At 42.9% G+C, this 10,444-nt stretch overlaps 1 protein-coding gene across 2 annotated transcripts in view; it reads left to right on the top strand.

Moving 5' to 3' along the window:
* The window catches only part of TAT (tyrosine aminotransferase), a 54,040-nt gene that overhangs the window by 61 nt on the left and 43,535 nt on the right, over positions 1-10,444 (top strand). Inside the window, exon 1 of one of the 2 annotated variants that reach the window (XM_070388052.1) lies at positions 2-119. The exons of the other annotated variant lie outside the window; for it this stretch is intronic. The gene's annotated coding sequence lies outside the window, so the exon portion shown is untranslated. Of the gene's footprint in view, position 1; positions 120-10,444 lie in introns of those variants that run through there. 2 annotated transcript variants of the gene reach the window in all.

The raw sequence follows: 10,444 nt of genomic DNA, 5'->3' as shown, positions 1-10,444 counted from the left end.
GCGCGGCCCGGGGTTTGGGCGCGCGTGAGCCCGGATTGGGTGCGAGCCTAGAGCGCGGTGCAGCTTTACACAGTGAGGACGCGACTACTGCCCGCCCGCCGTGCCTCGTCAACCATGAGGTATCTGCGCCGTGACCCCTCAAGATGGCGGCCAGGGGGACTGTGCCCTCAACTTAGCACCTTGGGTTTGCTTTCCCAGACTGTTTCCATCTGTTTTCTCCCTCAGCCACTCAGCTAGCCAGTGGTTGTCCTCTTCCTCCCTCTCCTGCTGTCCTTACAACTGCGTTCTAGGGGACTTGAGGCCAATGCATCCGTTTATAAGAGTGCAGTACTCTTGCCTGAAAAATCCCATGGACAGAGGAGCCTGGTGGGCTGCAGTCTATGGGGTCACTAAGAGTCGGACACGACTGAGCGACTTCACCTTCACTTTTCACTTTCAGGCATTGGAGAAGGAAATGGCAACCCACTCTAGTGTTCTTGTCTGCAGAATCCCAGGGTCGGGGGAGCCTGGTGGGCTGCCGTCTATGGGGTCGCACAGAGTCAGACAAGACTGAAGCGACTTAGCAGCAGCAGCAGGACTTATAAAGCTTTTTTTTAATGATGACCCACACAGAATTGACAGCTTTTTTGGTCAAATCAGGATATTTTAAAACATAAAATTGCTGTCTGTTAATGAATTATTTCAACAAATATGTGTGAGTGTCTAGCTTAGTGGGCTTGAGAGATCCTGCGGTGAACTCTCCTAGGGCACTTCCACTCTACTGTGTAAGGAGAAGGAGAACAGGCAATCAAAAGACGAGACAAACTTTGACGGAGCAGGTTTCTTTATCTAGATCTGGGAAGGGGACACGTGAGTTCTGGAAGAGAAGGAGGCAGCCTTGGGAACAGCTGAGAGAACGTTCCAGAAAGAGAAAAAGCCTGCGTTATGCAGAGGGCTGGACAAGAAGGTCGCTGTGAGGCTAGTGAGGTGGGGATGAGATGAGGCTGAGAAATGGAGCAGGAGCTGGTAGAGGATCTTCATGGTGAAGAGTCATTTTCAAAGAGCAGCGGGGAAACTTTGACATGTTTTGAGCCAGGAGAGTGACTTCTGATTTGCTCTGACTTACCTGTTAAAAAAAAAAAAAAAAAGATTGCTCGGACTTCTGTGAGGAAGATGGACTCCGTGGGCCCAAGAACAGTGTCAAGTGATGAGTTAGGAAGCTACTGAAGCATTCCAGGTAAGGAGTGATGGTGGCTGAGTTGATGGTGACAAGTAGACAGATGTAGGTTGCAGTTTGGAGGAAGAACTTAAAAGATGAGTGGATGGAGGAATCATTTACTGAGTTGGGAAGACAGGAGAGAAACAGGGTTGAAGAAAATTGGAGGGTTCCATTTTGGATATGTTGAAACCACAGGACTCCACTCAGGACTTAATGAAGCTCAGATTCTTTATGTCTCAAGTCAGAGGGAATTAATTCAGCGAGCGAGAAGCAAAGTGATAGGTAAGAAGTAGATTTATTAATATAGAATGCTTATGAAGGATACAGGTGAGCAGGCAAGAGGGTGCTGCTTCAGGAAATAAGTGGGCTACATTTTTATAATCAAAGGAAAAGTAGGGAAGAAGAGAAGACTACCTTCTTCCTCTTCCTTTGTAAAGATGTTGCGGGAAAATAGGACACTAGAGGATGATCAGTTCCCAGGTGAGTTCCTGGGATGGGCCACCAAATAGTAGTCCTTGGTTTTGCACAGGAAAGAATTCAATTCAAGAGCAAGCCATAGTAAAATGAAAGCAGATAATTGAGAGAGATACACATTCCATAGGCAGAATGCCCTTCATCTCAGAAGGAGAGAGCAGCCCCCAAATATGGGGTGGTTAGTTTTTATGGGCAATTCATAGGCTCATAGGGTCATTTCATAGGCTTAGGAGCAGGAGGATTATTCAAACTATTTGGGGGGAAGAGGTGGGGATTTCCAGGAATTGGGCCACTGCCCACGTTTTTGCCTTTTATGAACTGTCGTGGTGGATGTGCGTGTGCCATTTAGCATATGTTAATGTAGTACAATAAGCATACATTATTGTACTACATTATTGTAGTACTTATTGTACTACATTAAAGAGATTCAAGGTCTATAGGAAAGAGAATCTTCTGCCATCTTGGGCCTGGTAGGTTCTAACTAGTTTTTGTCATATCCTCAACAGCTATGTTGTTCATTCTTTTAAAGGTTGTGCCTTGCCTCTCCCTCCTGTCTCAGTGTTTGAGATGGTATGCTTCATCCATGTGCCCAGGTGCAATGGAATATATGAAAGTCTGGAGTTGGGTGGTTGCGGGGGAGGAGTAAAAGGACTCCTCTAAGGAGAGAAGGAGTTAGAGAAGGGCTTGGGCAGAGCTGCAGGAAAACTAACATTTAGACTTAAAAAGCAAGAAGATTAAGAAGTGAGGAGTGAGGTAGAAAATCAAGGAGGATGGGATCACCAGGCCTATCTGCAATAGACATCATCCCCCATCCCACAGATGGGATCCTATGAGCTCCACGAGCCTTGCTTCCCAGAGTAGAGAAGATGGGCCAAATCCTAGGACCATCTACAAATATTTATATGCACAAACCCTTTTCTGAGCCTGGACCTGCTATGGCTATAGAAGAGTTTTGTGAACAGGCAGACACAGGATGGTTTGTGAAGTGTCATGGTCCTTTCTCTTTCAAACCTTCCCTCTGGAAGCTTCTTTTGGAGTAAACAGACCCCCATACCAGCGTATCCTGCCGGGGTCCAGCCCTGGTGGATCCAGGGAATTCGAAGCGGGGACGGCGTCGGCGAGGATCAGGAAACAATTGCTTAATTAAACGTTAATTAAGGATATAAAGAGTAATAGAATGAGGATAGCTCAGTGAGGAAATTCAGTGGAGAAAAGAGGCTGAATAATTCAGCCAGAAGGTAAGAGAAAGAACGACATGGTGAGACCAAGTTTCGGTGAACAAGGCCCGCACTTTATTTTCCAAAGTAGTTTTTATACCTTAAGTTATGCATAGAGGATAATGGGGAAGGCGTAGAGCCATGCAGTAAGCCAGGCTTTCTTCCTGCAAACTTATCATATGCAAAAGTTTAGGTGATTTGCATCATCTTCTGGCCCGGAGGCCTTTTTCTCTAAAGGTGATTATTCTAAAGTCAGGCGCCAGCCTCCAAAAAGCATTAGATAAAGTTGCATTCCTACAGAGCAAAGGTGTGGTGGGCTATAACAAGAAAAAGAATTAACTCAAGGGTCCCAGGTTACAAACATTAAAGCTACTACTTACACCAATTATATTAATCAATACATTGCCAGGGACACAGCAGATAAGGGATATGGAAACTTAGCAGCAAACATTGGCCCAACAAGTGAAAATCCCTTCACCAATACAATTTCTAATCAATCTTTTAACTGCTCAAAGGAATCTGTATTTAGACAGTTTAGAACATCTCATGCCTCTCAGTTTGGAGGCTCTGAGCAATCACATGTGGCTGGAAAAACCTATTCAGGCAGGCTAGAGGACTTCCAAGGGAGTTTGTAGGTTGAAACACTGTCACACCCAGGAATTGTTAACTGGAGCTGTAAGCTAACTCTTTTTTCAGAGAGAGGTAGTGGGGAACAGCCGCCCGTAAAGTCAGAGGTGTGGGTGAAGGCACAAAGCAGAAAGTAGGCAGACTCTGGTTGTGGGGGTAGATTGCTCGAGAATTTCCAGGGAGACTCCTGAGGCTTGATCCCGCCTTTGCGTATGCCAAGCCTCCTTCCTCATGACCTTTGCCAGGGGCGGAGCTCGCTCCCTGCATCTCCCCCTTTTTTATTTCTTAAAACAGCCAGATGCAGCTCAGTCACGAGCTTTTGAATGTTCTGCCGAAGAATCCTGACAATACAAGGAAGAATGATTATAAGAAGCAAAATTAGAACTAAAGATATTAGACAGAATGTTTTTTCCAGAAGTAAAGTTAGAGAAGGTGTGAAATAAGTCATTAGCTGCTCCAGCGGTGGTAAAATCCAGTCGACAGTGTTCCAGGGTCTGTATTTGATTATGAAATTTCCCTAAGTCCAGGCCAATGTCAGAGCTGTTGCAAACACCTGAGATATGTTTTTTGATTTTTTCCCATTCATAATCTGTCTTGTTTACCTTTAAAGATGTCACGCATATCCACCGGTAATCAGCGTGGCAAGACAGAGCCATTTTCACTTTTAAAGCCTGTAACTCAGTCCCAATATGCATTATTGCCTCTTCTAAGGCGTCTACTCTCATCTCCAATTTTCTATCTATAACTTCCTGTGTTGCTAGACTTAAAGAGACATTTTTAGACATAGCATCAACATATTGGGCAGTATGCACTGGTTGAGTCAATGATATTGCTGCCACAGTAACAGAAGTAATTGCTGCTATTAAAGCTGATATTCCTAAAATAAGTACCCACAAATCGTCGCGATCACATTAAATCTTGTAGTTGTTGTAACACAGCAAGACTATAGTTATATGAATAAGTGGTTACATCATAAGATAAGGTGGACATTGTAACACTACCAAAGAGCAAACATTATATTGAGGGTTTAAACAAAATGAGAGCATGCATTGTTCACAAGTCACTACATTGGGTCCACCAGTGAAAGTCACATGTACATTAAGTTTTCCAGAATTGTTGGTAAAGAGAAAAAACATAAGGAGAAGGTAGACAAGCCAAAACAGAATAAAGTAGAATTATTTTCTGGTTGGAGTTCGCGCTGCAGCAGCCCCGTCGGTCGTGCCAGGATCTCGATGTTTATCTTGCCTTGCCTTCCGGCGGGCTCCTCTTTTGTGATCGAAGCAATGGGGGAACTGGATGTCTGGGGGTCTGCAACATGGCGAATCAACCTGTCTTGGACCTAAATTGGAGAATCTGCATCTTGTGGAAAAATGCAAGCACATCCTCGACCGCTAGTTAATAATGGGTCAGGACCCTTCCATTGTCCGGAGAGGAGGTCCTTCCATTTAACTAATAGTTTTGCATTCAATTGCTCCAGGCACCAATGACGAAGCATTGCAGTAGTTCCAGCCAGATCAGTATTTAGAATATTTATTACGAAAAGAGCTAATATTTATTATGAAAAGAGCATGTTGCAAGATTTGATGGGGACAGCTATACTTAAACTCCCCTTCTCCGCCCCTGGCAGTATCCTTTGTTTCATTTGTTTTTGTTTTATTTCGTATCATTACCTTAATAAGCTAATTGTTATTTTGCCACATTTATTCTACAATTTTATATATAGCTATAAAATCTTTTTTATGAAACATATAAGTTGCAGACACATGAGTGTCCCCACTAAATACTTGCTTATACTCAACTTGAGTTTACTGGTCATTTCCTTATGATTAACTTCTAGTTTAACATTTTGGCAGGAATATTAAAATAGGTGATGCTATATCATTCTTGCTATGTTCTATCAGGAGGCACAAGATGTCAGTTTGTCCCACGATTGGTGATGTTAAATTTGATCACTCGGATAAGGTAGTATCCATCAGATTCTTCATTTTAAAGGAAGCACCCTCCATTTGTATTTAATAGCTTTGAGACTTTATATTCCTTCTTAACCTTTCTTGCCTGAATGAATTATTATAATGGTGGTTGCAAACTTGTGTTTTAATTCTATCAATCCTTCTATATTTATTGATTTATTGGCATTTTCCAATAATGCAGAACTTTCCCTTCACCTACTGTGATCAACCTGCAGAAGTAGTTTCTATACCTCACCCCAAATTTAGTTCTCATGTCAAGACTGATGATGCCAAAAATGCAGCAGGTGGGTGTATTTGTTACTTACATAATGAGGCTTTCTGGTGAGAGCAGAACAGATTCCCAAGTAGATTTGAGAATGACTTGAGAAAGCAGGAAGGGATGACTGGCCTTGGGGTTTTATTGTGATTAGGGAATAGATCTGGGTGAAGATTCTTGTGTGTTCACATCAAGAACCTGCCTGATGTGGGCTTCTGCCAGTGCCAAGGACTTACCTAAGCTTTCTTATCAGCTTTCTCAGTTGTGGGGCAGAAGGGGCAGGGGACTGGTGGGACTTGAAAAATGCCAGTAGTCAGAGTCAAAAGTGGTGTCAGACTATTAACTTGATAGACTTATTTCTCCCTGACAATGTGTCATAATGTATTAAGTTTTTGATACTTAACATTGCCCAAATTTGGCTAGTGTGGATCCTTTCACACTGTCTCCAGTGTGCTTTTGACATCAGGAGAAATATGCTGATATGCTCATGGGTCTTTGTGGTTTCATCTTGTGCCTCTTTGCCTGATTTTTCCCTTTCCTGAAGCACTCACTTCTCTTTCTCTCTCTCTCTCTTTTTTTTTTTTGATTTCACTTCTCTTGATGTTCCCTCATTTGGAGAATGCTCACTCCTGAGCCTCGCATCCCCATAGGAATGTTCTGTTAAGATCCACAGAGTATCCTCTGTTCCTTCGAAGCTTGTCAGAGTTAGATCATAAGATGGGCTGAATGGGCCAGTGACCCAACGTAACAGTATTTTAAACATGATAGAAAGTTATTTTTCTCTTGGAAAAATCTGAGCCTATTTGGTGGCTCTGCTCTGTGAAGTTCTTGGAAGTCTAGGCTCCTTCTATGCCGTTTTGTCACCCTTCCAGATGCTGCCTTCTTCTACAAGCTCCAAAATGTCAACCAGGGACATTTCAGCCCATGGGAAGGAAAGAAAATTAGGGATTAGTAAGGGCTCTTCTCATTGCTTTAAGAGTGAGACCCAGAAGTTGGAGACATCACTTTCTGTTTACGTCTTGTTGGCCAAAAGATAATCACATGACTGTAGCTAACTGCAAAGGAAGCTGGGAAGTGTAGCTATGTACCTAGCTAAAAATTGGGGCATAAAACCATGAGTGAGGGAAGAATGGAAAACAGGAATTTCATCTGTCGGTCTCAGAATTTGAAATTATACATTTGTTTCTGTTGTCTGTTCTTCTCTCTAGTCTGTCAGCTGCCTGGGACGCCTTTGCCATTATGCATGGCACACAGTTGGTGCTCAATAAGTAGTTGTTAAATATTTATTTACTTATTGATTTGGCTGCACCGGGTGGCACACGAAATCTTTAGTTTCAGCATGTGGGATCTAATTTCCTGGCCAAGGGTCAAACCTGGGCCTCCTGCATTGGGAACTCGGAGTTTTAGCCACTGGACCACAAGGGAAGTCCCAGTAATTGTTGAGTAAATAATAGTAGTTCTTCGATGAATTTGTCTACTCAGGAAGATGACAGAGACCTTATATTTTCCATGGCATCTTGAATTAGGTGTAAGATGGCATAAAGTGCATTAAAAGTAAAACAATCCTAATGTATATAATTTTTCTTAAATCCATCAACAACACAGGTAAGGAAGAAATAAGTAAATAAGTAAGGTATTTGAGAGTTAAAAATATGATGCTCATTATTTAATTTAAAATTTATGTCCTTTTATCTTAGTTTTTGTAGAAGACTTGGAACCAATGCCCTGACCTCACTTTTGTCTTAAAAATGTAACATACTTTGGTCACTCCACTATTATTTCAGGAGTGCTTGGTTAGACATTATGCATATGGCAGAAGGTTTAAAGGGAGGGACCCTTTTCTGAGGAAACCCTCTTGAGTTTTCACCTAAAGCAAAGAGCACGGTAGCAGATGGCTGAAGAGTAGGGAGAAGGAAAATACTTGCCATTGGGGTATTAGAGATGATATTCCAAAAGAGGTAAAATTACAAGTCTTATTCAGATATAAAATGGCCACATGCTAAAGATTTTATTTAACTCAATAATCACTGAGGGAATCAGCCAGTGTTACAGCAGGTTCAGGAGAAAATCTGAAGAACATACTCATTATAGATCGGGAATAAGGAAATCAATGTACAAAGGAGGAAAAACTTACTTCTTCCAGAGAGGGAGAGGAAAATCAATTGAGCCTCCATCAGACAGGATAGAATTTGTATGTCTACAGACAAGAATTTTCTTTTCATCACTATCAGTTACCCGCAATACACAGAGTTCTAAAAAATAGCTTAGTTTTCTAGTGAAGCAGAAATGGAAAGGCATTGCCTTTGCTTGAACTGGAAAAGTGGAATGCTGAAGGGTCTTAGAGATCTGGGGGTTTGGGAAAATGTAGAATATGGAGAAATAGTAAAACACCAGTGGTTCTAAGGCTTGAGATGGAGCTTCGGTGTAAGTAATTTTCAGTTGTTCCATGGGGCAACCCATTGGCAAACCAATCTGTTAATACAAATTAGCGTTCAATTCTCCATCCTAAAAAAGTTTAACTTAAGAATAATCCAAATAGTTACCTAATTTTTTTCTTAAAAAATAAACATTTGTGTTGGTTTTCGGTAAATTTTGTGGTGTTTGGTGGCAGAGAGTTTGCTTGCTCAGTTCTAACTCAGAGAGGTTTCATTCGGCTCCTCATCAGGGAGATGGCCTTTATGTGTGAGGATCAGGAGACATCTGTGTATATTCTCCGCGTGATCTTATGGCCTCCTCTCCCCCTTGTAAAAGATCCTGTGTGTGTCAGAACCCAGGCTCAAGCTCAGGTGGCAGAGGGGACTTGGGAACTGGTTAAGCCTGCAGTGAGGGCAGATCTGGCCAGCAGGGGGCAGCAGAGGCCCAGGCTAGGGCTGCCCACATTTACTATACACCCTCTCGTGGGCCCTGGTGGCTCAGAAGGTAAAGCGTCTGCTTACAATGTGGGAGACCTGGGCTCGATCCCTGGGTCGGGAAGATTCCCCGGAGAAGGAAATGGCAACCCACTCCAGTACTCTTGCCTAGAAAATCCCATGGACGGAGGAGCCTGGTGCAGGCTACTGTCCATGGGGTCACAAAGAGTCGGACACAACTGAGCGACTTCACTTTTCTTTCTCTCCTGGGCCTGGGTGACTGTACTCTCATCACAGGTGGATAGAAAGGATGCAGTTCAGTTTAGTCCAGTACTTCCTGAACTTTGCCTATTACATAAGTGACCTCTGGAGGTTACTTAGTCTCTCTGTGACCGAGTGTCCTCATATGCGCAACAGGGATAATGATACCGTTTCATAGGATTAAATAAAGCAAATATGTGTACAGCAACTTGACTGGAGTCAAGTTAATATATAGCTGGCATATATTAACACTATACAAATACTGGCTGTTATTACTGTCATTGTTATTGTTTATAAGTCACTGTGGACTCCTAAGTGAGCAAGACAGTTACAGAGCTCACAGCTTAATGAGAGAGGAAGTGAGGTAAACATTGTGGGTTTGTTTATTTATTTATTTTTGACTGGGCCAGTCTGCATGCAGGATCCTTGTTCGCTGACCAGAGATGGAATCTGTGCTCCTGCCCTGGGAACACGGAATCCTAACCACTGGACTATTATGGAAGTCCCCATGTTGTGTTTGACTACGAAAGAAGAGATGTGTATGAGGTGTGTTGAGGGAGTATGAGGCAGAAGTAACACAAAAACAGCTTTTCAGAGGGAGTGCCTGAAGAATAAATAAGATTGAGGGGCTTGGGGGAGCCAAGGCAGGGGACAGCCTTCTAAGAGGGCATGAAATGGAAAGCAGGCACATCTGGGGAGCTTGAAGTTTAAATCCTTCCATTTGGACCACACCATTAGGAGTGAGAGAGGAAGCAAAGGGAAAAGAGACAGAAGAGACAGGCAGGAGCCAGACTGAGAGAAACCTTGAAAGTCAGCCATAAGTTCTTGAATTTAACTGCTATGGGTCTGTGGTTTCTGAGCAAGTGCACAAAACCCCTCCTGCACTGAAGGGAAAGAAATGAGAACTTGTACTTAATTTGTAAATGCTATTTCTTTGGGAATTTTTCTTCTATACTTAATTCATTATACATAAATATAAGCAATATATTTTTACAGTGGTGGTGGTTGTTTCAGTTGCTAAGTCATGTCCAACTCTTTTGTGACCCTGTGGACCCTAGCCTGCCAGGCTCCTCTGTCCAGGCGATAATACAGGAGTGGGTTGCCATTTCCTTCACCAGGGGATCTTCGTGACCCAGGTATTGAACCTGTGTCTCCTGCATTGGCAGGCAGATTTTCTCCTACTGAGACACCAGGGTAGGCTACATGGATATAATTTACAGTGGTACATGGATATAATTTATAAATAAATATTTGTGTATTGGCATGCATGCTAGGTTTGTGACCACAAGTCGTGCAGAACCCACAGATGGCTTTTTATGAGGAAGTATCTAGTCAAATTTGCTATAGAAATAACCTTTTAGGAGGTTTGGGGAGGAGAGCTGGTTCAAGCCGAGGCATTGTGGATGGAAAGAAAGTTGATTTAGGCAATGTTAAGGGTATTCCCCCGGACAAGACAATGGCAACCCACTCCAGTATTCTTGCCTGGAAAATCCCATGGATGGAGGGGCCTGGTAGTCTGCAGTCCATGGGGTCGCTAGGAGTCGGACACAACTGAGCGACTTCACTTTCACTTTTCACTTCCATGCATTGGA

Source organism: Bos mutus, chromosome 18 (assembly GCF_027580195.1).
Source record: "Bos mutus isolate GX-2022 chromosome 18, NWIPB_WYAK_1.1, whole genome shotgun sequence".
NCBI lineage: Eukaryota > Metazoa > Chordata > Mammalia > Artiodactyla > Bovidae > Bos > Bos mutus.
Note: the sequence above shows the minus strand (reverse complement) of the source record. Positions and strands in the feature narration are given on the sequence as shown.